The sequence below is a fragment of the Heterocephalus glaber genome, unplaced genomic scaffold (genome assembly GCF_053883595.1).
Source record: "Heterocephalus glaber isolate CG9 unplaced genomic scaffold, H.glaber_assembly_v1.0 deba00001457, whole genome shotgun sequence".
In the NCBI taxonomy this organism is placed as follows: Eukaryota; Metazoa; Chordata; class Mammalia; order Rodentia; family Bathyergidae; genus Heterocephalus; species Heterocephalus glaber.
Genome location: NW_028258305.1, coordinates 32249898 through 32270656, shown reverse-complemented (window position 1 = coordinate 32270656; position 20759 = coordinate 32249898).

The following is a 20759-nucleotide window of genomic DNA, read 5'->3' as shown; positions in this document are numbered from 1 at the left end:
TGCCTTTCAGAAGGTACAATTGCTCGAGTTAGGATACAATGACCTCAAAACAGCTTCTTTAAATATGTTTAAAGAACTAGAGGAAGCCATACTTAAGTAAAAGAAAGTATAGTGACAGTGTCTCATCAACTAAGAAAATTAATATAATGTAGATCAAATTATTTTAATAAATGAATCAAATAGAAAACATGAAGATTAAAAGCATCCTAACAAAAATGAAAACCTTATTAGAGGAGCTCAACAGTAAGTTATAGATGAACAAAGCAATCAGTGATCTCAAATGTAGATCAATAGAGGCTAAGCAACCTGAAGAGTCAAAAAAAAAATTAAAAACAAGTAGTCTCTGAGAAATGTGGGGCATTAGTAAACCAACCAACATATGAATCATAGGATTACCTGAACAAAAAAGAGACAAGTGAGAAAAAAAGAAAAAGCATGTAAGTTATTTTTTTAAATTAGTGGCTGGAAACTTCCCAAATTTGATGGAAAAACATTAATTTGTACTTCCAAAAAGCTTACCAAATTCCAAGTAGGATAAATTCAAAGAGATTCATATGCAGACCTATGAGTCAAAATATGTAAACTCAAAGATGACAGAAAGAAAATATTGAAAGCACCAAGAGGAAAATGTACTGAACACATACAAAGGAAGCCCATTAAGAGTTGACTTCTTATCAGAAACTATGGAAGTGAAAAGGAGTATGATGATACAATCAATATGCGGAAAGAAACAGAATGTCAATCAAGCATCTGGTCTATGAAAAACACCACACTTAATTTATTTTTGAAAATTTCTTTTTTAGGGGGAGCAATTTTTCTTTTCTAAAACTTAAATAAATTGTTACAAAATAGACTTTAGAAAATAAGTTACAAACTGTAGCAAAAGGCTCCCCTTTCACAGGCGACATTTCCATCGAGGTGCTCTCTGAACCTGCCTTTCCCTGGAGTTGGAATCTGGCCCAGCATCTTGCCAGAATATGGTGACAAATGTTGGGGAAGGAGATCCTTCAACAACAGGGAAGTGAGAAATGCCCCACTCCTTTCTCGGGAAGGAACCCAGACCTGGGTACTCCTCACGGGGAGAGAGAAGAGTTGGGGATGCCCAAGCTACTCCTGAGCGAAACATGGAGATCAAGCCCGTCCCTGTCCACACCCGCTCTCCAATGTTCTGATCTTTGGAGATGAAGTTCAGAGGGAGAAGCTGAGGTCTGCAGGCCACGGGGGTGAAGGGTCTGGGAGTAGGGTTGTAGGGGTGGCTGGAAAGGGCAGTGACAAGTCCCCTCTGCTTGCCGTTGGTGCCCCTGGGGATCCAGAGGTAGCCACTGTCCACTCCTCCTGGTGCTGCTGCTGGTGCTGCAGGAAGCTGATTCGCCGGAAGTGACGGGGACAATGGGGGCAGGTGAAAGGCCCCTCCTGGGTGTATGGATTCGCCCATGGCCCTCCAGCTGGGCAGCTGTCTGGAAGGCCTTGCCACAGACGCTGCAGCGGTGGCCCTTGGGGTCCGTGTGGGTCCTGCTATGGTTCTTCAGTGATAGTAGGTAGCGCAGATGTTTCGGGCACAAGGAGCAGGGATACAGGCCAGTGGTATGGGCCTTCTGGCACCACACTTAATTATAAAAAACTCCAAGCTTTCCCCTAGAGATCAGGAGCGTGACAAGGATGTCTGCTCCTGCCATTTCTACTCAACATTGTATTGGAGGTGCTGACCAGGGAAATTAAGCAAGAAAAAGAAATAATCATTAGAAAGAAGTAGAACTATTTATATCCACAAATGACATGATTTTTTATGTAGAAAAACTTTAAAAATCCACCAGAAACTATTAGTGCTGTTAAATTCAGCAACATTGAGGTATACAAAATAAATATAGAAAAAGTAATGTACTATACACTGGCAATGGAGAATTCCAAAATAACACTAAGAAAATAATTTCACCTAATATCAAAAGAATACAATAGTTAGGAATGGATTTAACCAAAAAAGTGCAAAACTTGTATTCTGAAAACTACAAAATGTTGTTGAAAGATTTTTAAAGACCTAAGTAAATGAGATGATATTTTATGATCATAGATTAGAATACTTAATATTATTAAGCTCCCCAAATTTATCTACAGCACAATCAGCAATCATCATAATCCCTATTATAAGCTCCACTGCCTATTTTGTAGAAAATGGCAATCTGATACTAAAATATGAAAATGCAAAAGACTCAGAATAGTAAAGCTGATCTTTAAAATGGAACAAATTTGGAAAATATACATTTTCTAATTTCAAAACTTACTAAAAAGCTATATAGCAGTAGTGAAGACAATGTGGTACTAGCATTAGAACAATGAAAGAGCAATAGAATAGAGCAATGAAATAAATGTTGAGAGCTCAGAAATTATACTTACATTCAGGTCAACTGATTTCTTTAAGTCCCAAAAGTGCTCAACAAGGATTTTCAGAAAATAGACAATGAAAATTGGGGCTAGAACTTAATTTTCACATACAAAGAAAGGTATTGTACCATATCCTTATATCATACGCAAAAATTAACTTAAAGTAGATCATAGAGCCAAATGTAAGTGCAAAAACTGTATAAACCTTAATAGGAAACATACGAGTAAATCTTCATGACATTGAGTTAGAAAATGGTTTCTTACCATGACACCAAAATCACAAGCAACAAAAGAAAAAACAAGATAAATTGGACTTTATTAAAATTAAAAATTTTGTGCTTCAAAGAACACCTTCAAGAAAGTAAAAGTTCTCCTCCTCCAGAGAAGGAGAAAATGTATCTGGCAAATAATACATCTGATAAGGGACATTTATCCAGAGTATGCAAAGAACACTTGCAATTCAACAATGAAAAGACATTTAAAATTGGGCAAGATATTGGAACAGATATGTCTCCAAATAAGATATACAAATAACCAGCAACATTACAAATAACCAGCAACATACAAATACATGCTCAGCCTTAGCCACAAGGAAATCCACATCAAAACCACTTCATACTCACCAGTGTGGCTATGGTCAAAAATAAGGATGGTAACAAGTGTTGATGCAGATACGGAAGAACTGAAATCTTCACACATTGCTAGTGGTATGTAAAATAGCTGCCTTTTGAAAAGTAGTTCAGCAGTTCCTCAGAGTGGTATACCCTGATATACCTTATGATTTACCAATTCTAATTCTAGATACCCACTCAAGGGAAATAAAAATGTATGCCCCCTCAAAACTTGTATCAAAACAGTCATAAAACATTAGTTATAATATCCAAAAATTGTAATCACTTACAATATTCATCAGCTGACATGGATAAATAAAATTTGGTCTATCTACACAGTGGAATATCATTGAGCAATAAAATGTAGTGAAGTACTGATGCATGCTTAAACATAGATGGACCTTGAAAACCTTATGTTAAGCTAACCAGAAAAATCTCCATATCACATGATTCCATTTATATAAAATTTCTAGAATAGCCACTGTCTTAGAAAAAGAAATAAATTAGTAGATAGTCTGGGAGAAATAAGGAGCAGCTGGTAATAGGTATGACATTTCCTTTTGGAATGATAAAAATTGATTGTGGTAATGGTTACACAATTTTGTTATATGATAAACTCCTGAAGTTACATTTTGGGTGAGTTATAGTATATGAATTATATCACAGTAAAAGTACATTTTAAAAAATCACCAGCCCAAGTTTCTAAAATAAGATATTCTTAAATAACCTGAAAATGTAAAGTACTTTCTTAAACTACTTAGCACTTTCTTACAGTGAATGGACAAACTTTATGGTAATTTTGCAGGTCAGAGAAATAAATATATACTGTATTTGGTTCAATTTTTTATAAGCTAACAAAAGTAAATTTTGGCTTATATTGCTTATATATTAAAAGCATTTAATACAGTGCATGAAAAAATATTTAATTCAAAGAAAATTGATTCCACAATGACACCTGCAAACGGGTTATCAACATTTAGTTCATCTCAAATATTTGGAGCTTCTTTAGGCCTCTTTCATAAGCAATGAGTTACTTGGCACCAGGTAGGACAGTAAAAGACAGAGCCTTTCAGTGGAAGTTTACAAAGTACACTTAGCCATGATTTATGTCCCTAAAGGGCCCCAAAATTAGAATCTTGACATTACCTCCAAGTGTGTTTGTAACACAGTCATAGAGGTGTGCAGGCAACCTGTTAAGATTAAAAAATGTTTACTGTGTATCTTGGATGGTTAATTTGATATGTCAACTTGAAACAGAATGTCCACATATTGGAATAATTTTATTCTGGGTGCATCCATGAGAATGTTTCTGGATGAGATTAACATCTGAATCAGTAGAATAATAAAGCACTAGTGTGAGAAGGGATGAGGTCCACGCATTCCCATGAGAGTAGGCTTTATCCAATCAACTGAAGACCTGAATAGAACAAACATGCTGAGAGAAATCTTCATGCCCAAATTCTTCTTTGTATATACAGAGATTTTTTTAATTTATATTAGTATATGTCTATAGTACATAATAAATAATCTAATGATGCACTTTAATACTCTAGAAAAACCAGAAAATCCAAACCCAAATCTAATACAAGAAAGGAAATCATAAAGATCAGAAAGAAATTGATGAAATTGAGACTAAAAAAATACAAAGATTCAATGAATTAAAGAGTCAGTTCTTTGAAAGACTAAACATGCCTGAATTCTTGAGCTAGGACATTGTCTTTTTCAACCTTCACACATAGACTGGAGCTTCAACTCATTCCAGACTAGAGTTTATACCATCAGCTTTGCTGTATCTCAGGCCTTCAGACTCAGACTATCATTACATTTCAGCTCTTTTTGGTCTTCAAATTACTGACAACAGCTCTTGGGACATCTAAACTTCCACAGCTGGAGAATACTATTAGTTCAGTTTCTCTGAAGGATGCTGAATAATATAAATTTTTAATTTTGTGCTGTTCTACCAAATGATAATCCCTGTGATACCTGTAAATAAGTATTGTTGTTTTGCTCTTTTTATTATTTTAATAGACCACAAAATATTATATAGTGTTACAGGTATTTAAAACATTTTCATTAAATGAGAAGACAGGTAAACAAGTCTCAAAAACAGACTTCTGGATCACCTACAGAAACCCCAAAGGGAAATGAGATGGAACAATCTGATACTCAACCACCTGGACTCTCTGAACTGGCAACAAAAGAGGATCTGGGAAAAATGAAATCAGAAATAATTACTCAGATAACAGCAAAGATTTTGCTCATGGTGCAAGACATGATTAATAAATCTAGAGAGGACACAGATAAAAAAATAGAGGATCTGAGGAACATGATGGAATCCCAACATAGGAAACAAATGGAATCCATAAAACAGACACAAACAGATTTCCAAGAGATTAAAAACTCCATCTAAAGTCTGCGAAGCAGAATGAACCAATGTGAGGATAGAATTTCACATATAGAAGATAAGATTGCAATTAGTGAGGAGGAAAAGAAAAATTGCTTTAAAATTGTAAGGGAACATGAGAAATCAATCCAGCAGCTGCTAGATGATGCAAAGAAGAATAACATAAGACGGATTGGAGTCAACGAAGAAAGAGGAGAGAGTGCAAATGACATAAAAAACTGTTCACAGAAGTGATGGCAGAAAACTTCCCAAGGAGGGGAAAAGAACTTGACATACAGATAAGTGAAGCATATAGGACTCCAGCTAGCCTTAATCAAAAACAATCTACACATAGGCATATAATAGTTAGGATTCCAGAAATCCAACAGAAGAACAAAATTCTACAAGCAGTGAGAGAAAAGAAACAAATCACATACAAAAGAAATCCCATCAGAATCACAGCAGACTTCTCAATGCAAACCCTCAAGGCAGAAAGAGCTTGGAGTGATGGATTTCAAGCCCTAAAGGAAAACAGCCTCCAACCCAGATGGATGTACCCTGCAAAACTATCTTTCAAAATTGATGCAGAAATAAGATACTTCCATGATAAAGAGCACCTCAGAAACTTCATGAATACCAAACCGGCACTCCAAACAATTTTAGACAATACCCTAGGAAAAGACAATTTTAGACAAAACCCCAGGAAACCCAGCAGAATGAATCCATTGGGTGTGACAAATTAAATGCAAAGGGGGAGAATCCAACAAAAAGAAAAAGTCATGACAAGGCTTTTAAAACTTTTAACTTCATCTCCCTAATGAGTGTATAATTCAATCTTATTATTGTACTGATTAGTATTTTTCTGATTCTAGAGTTGCACACCATTCCTTGTGCTATATTGGCTATTTATCATCTTCTTATGACTACATTTTAATTGAGTTGTCTATTAATGAGCTCTAAGAATTCTTTATATATTCTAGTCATAGGTTACATGTATTGTAAATATGGTCCGTTTAAGGACTACTTTTCATTTTAATGATGTCATTTAAAGTTCTAAATTTTGATGGAATCCCATTTATCAATTTTTTTCTTTTATACTTTTTTTGTAACCTAGGTAGTTCTTGCCTATCCTGAATTCATAAATATTTTCCCTTATAATTTCTTCTTAAAGTTTTATACTTTTAGGCTTCCTTATTTAGGTTCATAGATCTCTTCAAGTTATTTTCATGTATGGAAAAAAAGGGTTGAGGTTAATTTTTTATATACAGATACCAGGTGTTCTAGTGCTGTTTGCTGAAAACACTATCTCTTCCTCGGCTCTTGAATCGAGTTTATATTCTATAAAATGCTAATGTTAAATAATCTTTCAAAACTCAGTGGACCATATATGTGTGGTTCTATTTCTAGATTCTCTGTTTTATTCCAATGATCTATATGTCTTTCCTTACACCAACACTGCCTTGATTACTATATCTTTAGAAGAAGTCTTAAAATTAGGTACTAAACATCTTCCAACACTTTTGTTTTTGTTTTTAACTTTTCTAGGTTCTTTGTACTCATACAAAACTTTTAAATTTCAATATCCAATTCTTCATTTATAGCAAGTATATACAGACCTGAATTTTTGTATATACCTTGTGTTTTCTAATCCTGCTAAATTCAAGTACAAGTTCTAGGGGCTCCTAGAGATTTCTTAGTATTTTCTCTGTAGATGATCATTTCATCTACATATAAAGATTTTGCTTCTGCCATGCCAATCCTATCCTAATTGTGTCATTTTATTGTCAAACTATTTTGGTTTGGGTCTATGTTTCAAAGTTTAATGGACAGATAAAGAGTAAGCATATCTGCCCTTGTTCCCCACCTTAAGGAGAAAGCATTATATCTTCTCCATTTATAGAAGGCATTCTCACTGGAAGTATGAAGTACATGTCTTTAATCTGTTGAGAAAGTTCTGTTCTACTTCTAGGCTCCCGATAGCTTTTACCATGAACAGCTGTAGAATTTAGTCCAATACTTTTTCTCCAACTAGTGACAGGATCATATGGCTTTTTCCTTTCCTCTGTTAAAATGATGACTTTTGGGGGTGGATCTTCCAATGCTGAACCAACACTGCCATCCCTATAACAAAACCACTTTCTACATCCTGCCAGATCTGACTTCTAATACTTTGTTTTGTTAAACAAATTTCTATCTATGTTCATGCTTTTTTCTTCTATTATCTTTATCCAGTTTTAGGATTAGCACAATGTTGAGTTCCTAAAATGAGGGGAGAAGTGTTTCTTCTTTTTTCTGCTTTAATTGTTTGATATAATTTATCAGTTAAAATGTTTATGAGCCTGTTGCTGTCATATAGGTAGGTTTTCAAGCTAGGAATATACTTTAATAGGTGCTATTCAAATTTTATATTTCCTCCAGAGTTAGTTTCATTAATTTGTCTTCCAAGATACTTCTTAGAAGTTGTCCAATTTATTTCAAAAATGATTTTTGTAATATGCTTTCTATATCCTTTTAAATTCTGTAAAATCTGTGGTAATGTCTCCTAGATCTTAATATTGTAATTTAAAAAATGTATAACTGATATTGTGTAACAGGAAGAAAAGGTCTAAAAGAGCAGGGGAATTGGGAGGGGTAGGGGAAGGGAAAAAAGGGAAAGGAAAAAATATGAGAAGAGAGAAAAATGGAAACAAGGTCTTCGAAAATAGGGAAGAGTGGAGGGGGTGAAGGGAGGGCAAGGGAAGGGGGAAAAAATAAGAACCAAGATACTCATGTAAAGGTACAAGATCCCAATGATGAATGTAACTGTATTTTATACCGAAAATGTACCAATAAACTTAATGGGGGGGAAAAAAGAAACTAAAACATTTTCATTAAAATAACATGTATAATGCCCCCATAATATCTGTTTCCTTATTTTAGCTCCCTTAGAAGTTTTAATCTCTAAGAGTCTTATAATTAATAGTAATAGTTTATTTTTTGTCAAGCTCTGAGAAGCTCTTTTGGCAAAATCTAAACCACAAATCAGAACTCTTACCTTCCCATTAACTTATATTGACTTGGTGGATCTTAAACTCTTACTTGAGCCTTGGAGTAATTAAATGAATGTTGATGGCCATCTTTCCTACTTTTATTTCCTAATAAGACCTTTATGAGAATCAAATCAGATAAGACATATAGAAAATATTTTTAAAGAAAGGTAGCATAAAATTATGTTAAATTTTTACAGTATTTAAGTAGTTACATGTTATTAATATTTTAGTATTAACGGAAATGTCCCCAGTGACAAGAGAGAGAAAATTTAATGCTCAGGTGAGCTAGAATGAGATCAACAAAATAGAATAAAATTGAATCTATTGAAAATATAATATAAAAAATCTCTAAGTCATTTTCTGCTTCTTTGTAAACAGCAGTATATGTGGGATGAGAAGTAAATGTGTTATATTCATGGAGCAGAGATATTAAATTAATTTCATGTAAGCAAACCTGATAAGAAATAGCACCGTTTATTAACAGAAAACCACTCCACTCTTATGTAAATAGACTACAGTACAGATGCTTATAATATTTTTATGCAATACCACCAAAGAAAAGCCTGTCTCACAGAGAGGAATACTATCATTTGAAACTGCCAAAAGAATTCTAAATCCAGTGCTACATATAAGTGCCTGGTTAATATTTGCAGACTGAGTAGGAGAAAAGGCATTATAAATAAGAATACTGAATGTAAGTACATGACGATGATTCTTCCACTCAGTATTTCAATACCGTGTTGTTTGGAGACTGGAGCATAAATGAGTGGAGAACTTGGAGAAGTTCCAGAGAAAGGCAATGATGATTAGAGTTGGAAAATGGGGTCCATAAATCATTACTACAGGTGTTGGGAGTTATTTAACCTGAAAGAAAAAGCTACATGAATGCACCAGATTCAAATATCTGAAACTCAGAGATGGTGAGATTTGCTGTGATCCACCCATATGGCTGCATAAGCAGAAAGAAATCCAGGAGCAACAAAGATATTTTTTAAGTATTTCTATTATTTCTATAAATATCTAACTATCTCTGTGTTTTCAAAACAGTGACCAGTAGCTCTGGGACAAACCAGACTTTGTTAACTTAGTTTGTTAAGTAAAGCATTGTGGAGAAAAAAAGAGTAGAGCATGATCCCTAAGCCCCAAGATTGTGAGAGTTAGCCAAGATGTAAAGAGAGGATGTCTGGAAATCTCTCATTAGAGAATGTACAAAGTCCCTTAGGGACTGTAAGGACAGACAATACAATCAAGTTTACCTGGGATCCTGGAGTGGAGGCTGGCGCTTCATGAAGGTCTTAACGCTATTAAGGAGCTTGCTGGGCAGAAGCAAATAGGAGGTTGTCACCATTCTAGGGAAGAGGTGGGGGCAACTGCAGAAATGCCAGGCAAGACATGGTGAGACTTAGTAATCATTTGGCAATCATAACACGCTACGGTTTTTTGGAGAAATAGATCTTTCCATTAGACTTTGAACTATTACCCATAGAAAATCCATATCAATTAATTTGGATGACCATGACCTCACACAGTAATGTTCAGTCAGTCATTTAATAAAACGTTGTATCTTTATTTGTTCTGTTCTATTTTACATAGTAAAGATGAGCGATATAAGCTGAAATAAATCATTTTCGATTTTTTTGCCTTAAACTAAAATTGAATGCACTACCACCCTACCGCCGCCAGGAAGGACTTTTCGTTATTGCTCGTTGAGACCTCGTGTCATTTCTTTTTCTCATGTTTTAATTGGAACTGGTTCTCAGACCTTGACGCAATCTAATAGTAATGATCAAAAAAAGCTATCTTGAATCAATAGCCACAAAATAGGAGAAGAGAAGCAGCTTGATGAAGACCAAGCAACCACAGGATAAAACAGGAGTCAGGGTTTTGAGGGTTTTATTTTTGGTGGGGAGGGAAGTTGAAGTTTTAATGTAACTTATTTCATTATTTTCCTTTGTTTTTCTATAATCTGAGCCTGCCTCCCAAAATTATTTCTGAATTTCTAGGTTTTAAGAATCTAGAATTACTTAACTCTTGATTTTCTGTCTCATTATGACTAAAATGAAGAAAAATATATTTCTTTTTATCTATCTTGAAGCTGCAGTGGAAAAATGTCACAGTAAATAAATCTTGGGGCAAAACAGAACAATCTTCAAGGCTTCTTGATGTTTCTTAGAAGGTTCTCAGACAATCTCCCAAAGAAGTCGCTGTAGAAAACCTAGAACTTCTATTGGATGACATTTACAAAGTGTTCTCCTTTTTGCCTAGCATGGGACTGGAAATCACCTTGAAATTCCATATCACAAGATGAATTCTCTTGATTCAATTTCCCGTGTGTCCTAATTGTAATTCTATGCAATTCGTTAGTGGTGGCATGAGGACACAAAACTGCCCTTTACCCCTGCTCTCTGTTCTTCCTCTCCCTGCACAGAGCTCTACAATAAATGAAGAATATACAATTGTGCCTCGGGGTTCCCATCTGCTTGTGATTACCTGTGCACTTGCCTGTAGGAAGACACTGGTAAGTCACTGAAAAGCAGGACAATTTCTCAGCTATTAGTTTAGAAGAATTCTGGCTTCCCCAATATGATTTACAATATGAGCACCCCAACCTAAAAGAAGGTATTAATATCACTGTCTTGGCTCTGTTAAGGAAACTCCATAAAGAGTAGATGCATTTAAAACCTATGGAATTAACATGAAAAAATGGAACCAAAGTCTTTGTAAATAGGGAGGGATGGAGGGGTTGACGGGAGGGCAGAGGAAGGGGGAAAAAATAAGAACCAAGAGAAATTATGTAAAAGTGCAAATTTCCAGTGATGAATGTCATTATATTGTACACCTAAAAAGTACCAATAAAATTTTTAAAAAAAATTTTTAAACCAAATAAAACCTAACTGTTCAGAGCATAAGCTTTAGCATATGTCTGAACTATTGACTGCATGTCACACTAATGTGAAAATATGAGATTCAGTTTCATCACATCAGTGAACACCCATCAGTTCTGACACCACCGAGGGGAGTGTTTGAGTTCAGAGAGTGGCACAAGCCAATCGTTATACCCTAGTAGGGAGATCCCTAGGGATGAGTTTCCAAGGGTGAGGGTTGGAAGCAGAAGCCCCTCTCACCTAAAGCAAAAGATGAATAAGTGAGAAGAGCAGCATAAGCTCATGTCCCCTGCAAAATGACTAAGGTTAAAATGGTCATATGCATATGAACAGGTCATCTAAAGAAAGAGTAGAGTAGAAACCAAGACTTGGAGAGAAGAAAGAGCAAGTTCAGCAGGAGGATGCTCCAGAAAAACAACACTGGGATTACATAGATGTATACCCTCAGTGATATCCTGGATTGTTTAAAGACTGTTGGGTGGAACCAATCTCACCCCATGATAAATTCACCCTTAGCATGACAGGATCTGATTTGCCTAGGTTGGAACACTCCGTCACTGTTGTACAAGTTAGATTCTTCCGGTGTGATGCGTGAATGGGAGGCAAGGAACTCTTTCAAGTGGGCACTAACCACTGGAGTCTGTTGCAGCTGGTAGAATTTCAGCAGGAAGTCCAAGAGCAGGTGGATGTCAGTGGAGACACACACGAGAAAGACTGATGTAGCCAAATGGCATTAGCACATCCCAGGAAAGGGTTATCCATGCATCAGGAGAAGGGGAACATGGAGATCCTTCCAGTAGACTGAAATTCTAACAGCTCTCAGAGTAATGGTAGTACCAGGAAGTACAGAAAAAAATAGAAGAAATATGCTGAGGAGAGGAAAGCAGGGGAGTTTTATAGGTGAAATCTACAATGACTATTGAGTGGAACAGTTGTGAAGACTATCAATGATTTAGTTGCAAATGTATTCCTCTTCGACCAGGCTGCTATGCGTTCTCTGGTCAATCAGTCTGAATGTTGTGGAGAAGAGAATAGAAACATAAGTGAATAGCACCCTCTGAAATAAGAGTCAGTGGCTCCAGCCTGCTTTACAGTCCAGATGATTGCCTAGATGCCCAGAGCATTAGGGAACAGTGCCGCTGGTGGGAAAGGTCAGGACAGGGAGCAAGCCTTGATTTGATTTGTTATTGAGAATGCTTGCATCCATCATTGTGGGATAAATTATGCTATCTCAATGTGTAAGTGGCTTAAAAGAACAAAGGGTCACTTCTCATTCAAGCTGTATACCCTTTGGGGGTCAGCTGGGGTCAGAGCCACTGTACTCTATCAATTTTCATTCTGGGGCCCAGATCAAGGGAAGTTTTATCTGGGTACTGCCATATTTGCTCCGGTGGGAGTAGGAGAATGTTGTAAGTCATGCACCATCAGCCCTTACATGTTCATCCCTCAAGTGACATTTGCCACCTCTGCTCACATTCATGGGTCATAGTAAGTCACGTAGCCACACTTAATGCAGTGAAGTACAATACCTCCCTTTGCCCAAAACTATGCCAAAAAATATTTCATGAACAGCAGTAATGACAACCCAAACACACTCTTCACTAGGATATCATGGCCATTGGTGGGGGTTGGTCTGCAATGATGTGTCTGAACAGCTCAGCAGTTGAGTGGACATAAGCTGTATGGCAGTGTTGCCATCCACACCCCTGACCTCAGTCCTCCCCTTGACCTGGGAATAGATTTTAGGTATCATCTTCAAAGATGTCCGCTCCTGAAGTCCAGAATCTCTGAATACTGTATGGGACCTTACATGGCCAAAGGGCTTTCCAACTGTGATTTTTCAATTGTGATCTTGAAATAGGAATATTATTCTTGATTATATATAAGGGCCCTTCTAAGAGAGATATAAGTGTGAGTCACAGAAGGAGATGTGCCAGCAGACTCAGAGTATAAAATTTAAAGATTCTTCGTTAAACCTTCAACCAGATGGAATTTAAGCTGGAGGTGATCAGTCACTGTCTGAGAGAGCTCTTCATCATCTACAAAGCTGTCTGGCACGGCCAGCCAGGCATGGGGAGCAATCACTCCTGAGTAGCCCATCTTATCCCCCTCAGGTAGCCTGTTTGGATGAAAAAGCTGCATACATCCATCTGTACATCTATATACATACATCTCTAGTTTCCCTGATAATTTTGCCACCCTGCTGCCTTTGAAAGTGGAGAAAGGGGCCACAAGCCAAAAAATGCAGGTGGTCTCTAGAAGCTCGAAAAAGAAAGCAAATGGATTTTCTAGAAGAAGCCCCTAGAAGACTGTAGCCCTGCCTAACTACATTTTACTCATCAGACCATTTCAGACTTCTGAACCCTAGAACTGTAAGCTCCACTAATAGCAACAGGAAACTAAGACAATGGCCCCCAAAATGTGAGGCAGTCTCATTTTCTTCTTTTGTTTTGGTTTTGTGGTTCTAAGGCACATGTGTTGTGTGGTGTAAGATGGACAGTCTCAAATGACAGTGTGGAATAGGCAAAGTTAGATGACCAGAAGTGCTGCTGCAAAGCTTCAGTGTTGTTCAAGTTGTTGAACTTGAACTCCACTCCCAGTGTTCAATCACATTAACCTGAGAAGGGGGGCAGCTCCAACCCCAAAGGGATCCTTAATAAAAGGAACTTGGTCCTGTTGCTTAATTACATTTGAAATGAGTAAAACAAGACCCCAAATGCGCAATGTATATTACTTTTTCTTGCTTTTCTTCCTTCTGACAATTCCTGTCACATTTCCTCTTTTCACTCAGCCCCAACTCCTCTTAATTTCAACTGACTCTAGCAGCAGAAGTCATAAATAAGCAAGGTGCTGCCACTATTAAAACAACTTCAACTGTAGAACATTACATACTTTCAGCACTGGAAGAGACCCTCAAAAGATAACATGGCCAACCATACATCCAAAACTGAAATCTCTTCTTTGGCTTCCCTCTAAGCTTACTGGTCACACACCCCTGGTGAGAGGGAATACACTGTCTCTCAAGGCAGGCTTCTCTACTTTTGAATAACTTGGAACCTTCAGATCAGTAAAAGCAGAAATTAGTTTACTCACTTCATGTCTACTATTCATTGGTCCTTTTCCAACCCCAGGGATGACTAGGAACACAGAATTGGTCTAATCCTTCTTTTAAAGGATAATCCTTGAAAAATTTAAAGGCTTTTGTGAGGTTTAAGAACAAAATCATTTCCCTTGAAAACAGTATCTAAACACACAAGTGGCTTGGCAGGAACCCTTTTTTCCGGTTGTTCATTTTAATTTTACAATAATGAGATGTTTCTGATGAAGTGGATGGAAGAAGATAAAGACCTGGACAACTCCCAGATATTATATGTCCCAATAAAAAGATTACCACAGTGCAGGCTGCAGGGTAATAAAGGGGGAAGAAGAGAACTTAGGAACTAGAAGCAAAGATATGGCCACAGTCCAGGACGGAAGTAAGTCAGAGTTGTTCTTGCTATCCCATTCTTTCTCTTCACAACTACATAGGGTCAGAGAGATTGCCCTTCAAAATGTCTCCCAGAATAAATCAGCCCATTGTTATCTCATGTGCAAGAATTAATCAGCCAAATGATTTTGAACCAGTTACCTTTTTATAATTAGAATTAATTGGCCCAAGTCTATATTCTCCAGTTGCTTCCCACAGAAATCCATTCTAGGCCTCTCCCTTTGCTCTGGCCCATGTCTCAGGAGACCAATACCTAGTTAGTATCTCTCACAATCACTTGCCCTCTGGTTTCTAGTTAGGATGGGCCAATGGGAGACACAGAAGATCATGAGGTGGGAGGGATGAGAGGAGGTTACTTATTCTCCCTCTTTAGACAGATTGATTCTGACAGAGGGTGTGATCAATCTAATCCAGTTCTTCCCATATGGCTTTGATCAGATCCTGGTTCTGGTAATACAAATAACAGTCACTACTTTTTAGACCCAGGGAGGTAAGAATTTCCTGTTGCTACTCTTCTCTGGGCATTTAAACATTCCTAATTTTTCCCTAAAACCTATCTGCATCTACGCAAATAGCTCCTTCAATGAATTCTCTTTAAAATTCCAGTTTAATATCTTTTCTGGTTTTTCCCAAGGCCCTTGCTAAAAGACTGGGCTTCCTCCTTACACTCTTGTCCCCTGCACCACCACCATGGTAAAATGGTCATTTTACAACAGGAGTCACGTCATATCATATCATATCATTCCTCTGCTCCAAACTCACCGGTGGCTTTCCATCTCATGAAAACTCCTTACAGTGACTTGTAAGGCCTCAATTTCAACCCTAACCAACTGAACACAACTTCACATAGCAAAAGTTCTGTCATGAAGAAAAATCACATATGATATATATACCTACTTAGTACATAATTTCAAAAAAAAATAAATATAATCAACTAACAGGAATAAAAGGAAAATATTATATAATAATATAAATTTGAGGATCAAACTACTCAGAAATGCTACAATATAAGACCTAATGAAATAGTAAGAAGATTTCACCTCTATATAGAACCACCAAAACCAAATATAGATATATTAAATTCACAACTGAAGTAAGAAAAATAGACTATCAGCAATGTGATTTTCCAAAATTGTTGCAGACCCAAACCTACCCTTCATTGCCTGCTCCATGAAAATGGAACTGATCCTTTGAATATTCTTTCTTTTAGCAATGTTAACCTTTGTCAGTAGGGAGTGCAGGAGGTAGGAGATTTGCTTATTGAGGAAAGTGTGTTATTCTCTTCAGTTCCCTTTAGTGTGCTTGACTTTTACAATGCATAGTTCTTGGCAGCATGGGCAGCTTCTTCAGTGTCAGCCTTTTGAAGCTCGGCTCCTTGCTTCTCTGGTGTCCAGATCCTACAGTTAACACATCTTCTTAAGTACCTAACTCCTGCAGTACCAGACTTCTATGACATGAATGGTCTTCCACCACCCCCTGCAGCAATGAAGCAGCACCCAGTGGCTAATAGTTCCTTCCACATGCCCTTCATTCAGTCACATTGCGGAGTGCCTCTGAAAAATACTTTTCTAGTCATTGGATTTTCCCCACACACAATTTTCTGACAAGTTTTGTTGGGGGGATTTCCAGCAAGTTCTACCAAGACAGAAATGTAGCAACTTGTTTACCATCCTATGAGCAATGTGTGTGCCCTCTCCAACAAGTATAGGCTCAGCATGTCCCCAACCCAGGTGGTGGTTCTCCCATGTATATACTTTCTCAGATCTAGAGATAGATGATCATTATATTTGCCATTCCTGCATTCTTTATTATTCTCTTCTTACTAATTTTTTATACTAATTTCATATCACAGTTTTCTATTAAAGTTTTCCTGTCTCAATTGCTATTTGGTTTCTTCATCCCAATTAGACTGTGACTAATAAAATGGTGAATGATTTTTAATAATTTGTCTCAGAAAATAAAATGATTTCCTTCTACCCACATAGTAGTTACATTTCGAAGAAATTTGGTATTTATGAAATCACATCCCCTAAAAAACCTGTGTGTTTATATGTAAGGTAGAATTAGATTCTAGACTCAAAATCAATAGTTTTCACTAACATGCAGGGATGCCATAATTGCTGCATAGCTGTCCATATTGTGGACAGCAAACTGGGGCCACTGTGCCAAGCAGATCCATATCACTGAGACTTCCAATGATTTTGCAGGCCACCCCCCACACAACTAGATGGAACTACTTTACATTTCATCAATACACATCCATATATTTGAAAGTCATGTAAGACCTAATATAATTTTTCACAGTGCAGGACAGTCCCATCTATTGTAGTTCATCTAGCATTCCTGGCCTCTACTCATTTTATGACAATAACATATCAATTTTCAGGCCCACAACCAAAAACACCTCACAAATTTACAAATTTCCCCTTCGGTAAGAACAATCCACTCACACTTCGCTTCTTTGATCTCAGATTTATTAGTAGTAGTACTAGTAGTAGTAGTAGTAGTATAACAATTAATATGCTATCTATCTTCTGACAAATTTTCAAATGCACAATACTGTATCATTAACTAAGCACAAGTTATGCAACAGATCTCTATAACTAATTCATCCTACGATAATCTTTTAAATTCTCATTTTTACTCAAATAGCTCTAATTTTCTTGGTATTCTTTAAACATTATGGGTTATCTCCCTCCTTGAGAGCTTTTGCAATCTATTGTTTCTCTGTATAGAATTTTTTTTTTTTTGTACCGGTGATAGAACTCAGAACCTTGCTCTTGTGAGGCAGGTGGTGGCACCACTGAGCTAAATCCCAGGCCCTTGCATGGAATATTTTTAACCTTAATATCACTAAACTCTCTTTCACTCTCTTCAGACTCCTGCTCAAATGTCAACTTATGAAAGAGTCCTTCTCTGGCTTGATGAATTGCTTTGTTGATATTATTGAAAGTCCTTTTCTGGCCATCTTATATTTTTTAAAAATCCTGCACCCACCCATCATTTCGTACTATCCTTATTTTGCCTTTTCTTAAACATCACGATCACTGCCAATAGTAGTACATATTTTATGTTCCCTTTCACTAGCATAAAATTCCATAACGCCAAAGAACTCAACCTGTTTTGTTCACTATTTTGTGTCCTCAGGATCTAACACAGCACCTTACTTGTACTAGGCACCCAATAATTGTCTGTACAATTAAAGTTTATAGTCAAAGCTTCACTCATAACATAGTAACACTTCTGTCCCCATTTATCCAAACCAATGAACCAATCACTTCACTTCCTCCATCCTATATCTTATCCAAAACTTCAATTGCACTAAAAGAAAAAATTCAGTCATCAAGTCTCTTTTAGAATACTAGATCACTTTTCTATTTCTTGTATGAGGAGATAAATGTAGAATAATTTTCGGGTCAGAATGTGTGCATTCTCATTAAGTTCATTTAAGATAAGTATGCCCTCAATAAAAGTTTACAAGTCAAAGATAAGGACAGAAACTGGCCCTGGCATGACACGAGACACTTCACAGGCACCCTTGAACTTAATCTGCTCCATCATCATGAAAAATAGATAAAACTAAAGCTATTTCATTTAAAAGTAGGCTAAGGCTCAGTGATACTAGGTAAACAGAGTAGAATTCAAAACCATGTCTAACTCCAAACTCTATGGCCCATTTACCACATTGCCATAATAAGACAATGAAATACACTGCATATAAATGCAATTTCCAAGAATTTTGACATCACTTTTAAAGTCACATTTCTAGAAAAATATCCTGATTCACGTCCAAGAATATTTATTCCATGCTATTTATGACTAATATTCAGAAACTCTTGAAGAATAAAATAAATTCTCCATTATCTTTAGGTACCTTATGCAAGATTTTGTCCTACCCATGGTAAACTCTTGTTTAAAATCAGTTTATTAAACAAGAGCACCTACTCTGGCTTAATGAATTGCTTTGTTGATATTATTGACAGTTTTTACTCTGCCTACTTAATTACTGTGTTCTAAAACAATCAATCTCTTTTTTTAACCAAGTCCAAGACAAAATTATAAAAAGAGAAAAGCTTCTGTGCCCTTCCCAACCCTTCCTTGTTAGAATTTGACTAGAGGAGAACAAAAAAACAAAGAGAAGATAGATGGTCAAGATTGGTACATACTCAACAGTGGGTCTGATCCCTAAGAGTCAAAAACTAGAATCCAGTTAATCCCACTTCCATTCCAGCAACCAGTGCTCTGCTAGCTTTAGATGAGTGTTCTCTTCTTCATAAGTCAAAAAGGTCTTATTCACTTCTATGTGCATCATCTTGCATGTTTTTTACATTATTGTTTAATCATCATGATGTAGGATTTACTGTTATCATCCGTTTATAAATAAGAGATTGAAGGGGCCAGGGATTTAGCTCAGTGGTTTCACTGCCTGCTGTGCAAGCGCAACAACCAGAGTTCGATCCCCAGTACCAAAAAAGCAAACTTGTCACCATTATTTGGGCTGGGGATTTAGCTCAGTTGTTCCACTGCCTGCCTCACAAGCACAAGGACTGGAGTTCAATCCCTGGTACCAAAAAAAAAAGAGGGAGAGATTGAGAACCTTCACCAAACATACATATAAAGGAGCTAGGATCTAACACAGATCCATTATGTTTCCAGGACCCATGCCTTTGTCACTGAGTCAACGTTCAGGGTAAAGATGCTTAATGTCAGAGAGAAAAGGAGCATCACAATTCCCAATGGCCAGTGCGTGGAAACAGAACCCTTACCTAGTCTGGGCAAAAAGCCAGGATCTGCATACTTGCCAAGTAGCAGCACAGAACCAAGTATAGGCAGCTAAGTGTGTCAAGGCTCATGGCAGACTCCAAAGTCCAGCCAGGAGTAAGAATGCTGAACCAAGAAACAGAGAGTGCAGTCAAGATCTAAATGTAAATATTCACATAGGAGTAAAGAAATGCACGTCAGATATCCAAGCCCGGTAACATATGTAATCTGATCCCCCAGGTCAATGAATCTCACTTAATGTAAAGCACAACACTCAGCATCTTTGGAGCTTCTAGATAGAGCTAAATTCAAGGGCCCAACTGTAGATAAAAGCTACAAAAGAAAACCTTCCAAACCAACAAAAATTATCAAGACCCTTAAACATACACATTACTGACCTAATTCACTGTTAACATTTTTAGTATGCACTATGTAGCAGATATTTCTTCAAGTTTAGGTTTTTTGAGATTCTATCCGAATTTCAATAATTCAAACACATTTTTTATTTTCTCCAGATCTGCTTAACTACCCATATTCCTAAGACACGTTTTCTCAAACTTGATTGTCATAAGAGTTTTTCAGTTAAAAGAAAAGAAGGGAATTCCAGCCCAGGAAATAAGTGGCATGAACAAGCGTCCTGATATATGAGAGGCCTGCTTGGCCAAAGACGAGAAGGTCAAGGTGAGTGGAGCATAAAGTGAGGGAGATGACGGGTGGAATAACAAGGCGGCCATTTTATTTTACTCTGTGTACATAATTTCAGGTCAAGTAGCTGGAGGCAGGTAGGACTGAGTATTATACCTCATATCACACTCTTTCTACCTAAGTCACTTTAGCTTTGCCATCCATCTCAGTCTCAGAACAAATGTGCTTTGAAATCCAACCATTTGTACTTAGGATCAGTTCCAAGAAATCCAACCATTTGTACTTAGGATCAGTTTTCTGGGAGAAAAACCTGGATGGGTTCCTAGCTTCTCCTCAGTGAAGCCTTCATTCACAGCATGCTTTCCTCATTCTTTTTCATGTGAAATTGCAGAACCTGGGGTGTAACCAATATTCAAACATAAGTAAAAGAAATCCTTGCAAAACCAAGTTCAAATGTTTACACAATAGTCCTCATTTAGATTGGCCATGTCTTGAACTTACTCACTCGCAAGACTTGAGGGTCATCTTTTTGGCCTCCAGAGGTACATTGAAGTTTGCTAATTGGACCTATGCAGGAGT